The sequence below is a fragment of the Penaeus japonicus genome, unplaced genomic scaffold, assembly GCF_977035675.1.
Source record: "Penaeus japonicus unplaced genomic scaffold, GWHDUDI00000001_assembly GWHDUDI00000030, whole genome shotgun sequence".
In the NCBI taxonomy this organism is placed as follows: domain Eukaryota; kingdom Metazoa; phylum Arthropoda; class Malacostraca; order Decapoda; family Penaeidae; genus Penaeus; species Penaeus japonicus.
In genome coordinates, this window is record NW_028234432.1 from 2,616,382 (window position 1) to 2,617,253 (window position 872).

Genomic DNA, 872 nt, shown 5'->3' on the forward strand with positions numbered 1-872 from the left:
CATGTATTTGTATGTTTCAACGTGTGTCTCTTACAAGAATATTTGTATCAAAACATATAATAATAATAGGAAGGAAAGAAATAGTCAGTTGAGCTTGGTTTTGATACATTACGTAGTCTTAAAGCAGTCAGGACAATCCACTGTATAATCCATCATGAAATAAATGTATAAGGACAAGTGCAGCCACAGAGAATTTGCAATGCACAAAACATTACTTTTTGATGTGGTTAAAATAGATAAGTAGGAGAAGGAAGGAAAGTGAGAAAAGAAAAGAGGTCAGAAATCGGAAGTATAAAGTGGCGCTTTCATAAGTAATTGGTAAATATAGGAGACGTGGTAACAGAATAGCCATATATATGGTGCGTTCATTATCAGAAACAGGGAACGGATATTTATTTACTTCTATGTACATCACTTTAGGTATTTACATACTATATCATATTTTGTACTTTTATTTACTGTATTCACTTATTTCTAATCTTATTTATGTTAATGATCTAATTAGTTGCATGCAACTTGATAAACTAGATTGTAAGACGTGTTCCTGATTCAACTCACAAAGATCTTCTCCATTATATTAGTCTCATTTCTACCATAGACTTCATCATTTTACCAGGAAAGAATGACTGAACAGAGTGAATAATTCCTTCTTATGCCCCCGGATTACTATATATATATATATATATATATATATTATATATATATATATATATATATATATATATATATATATATATTATATATATATATATTATATATATATATGTATGTATGTATGTATGTATGTATATATATGTATATATATTTATATTCGAAAATTAGTATATATATATATATATATATATATATATATATATATATATATATATATA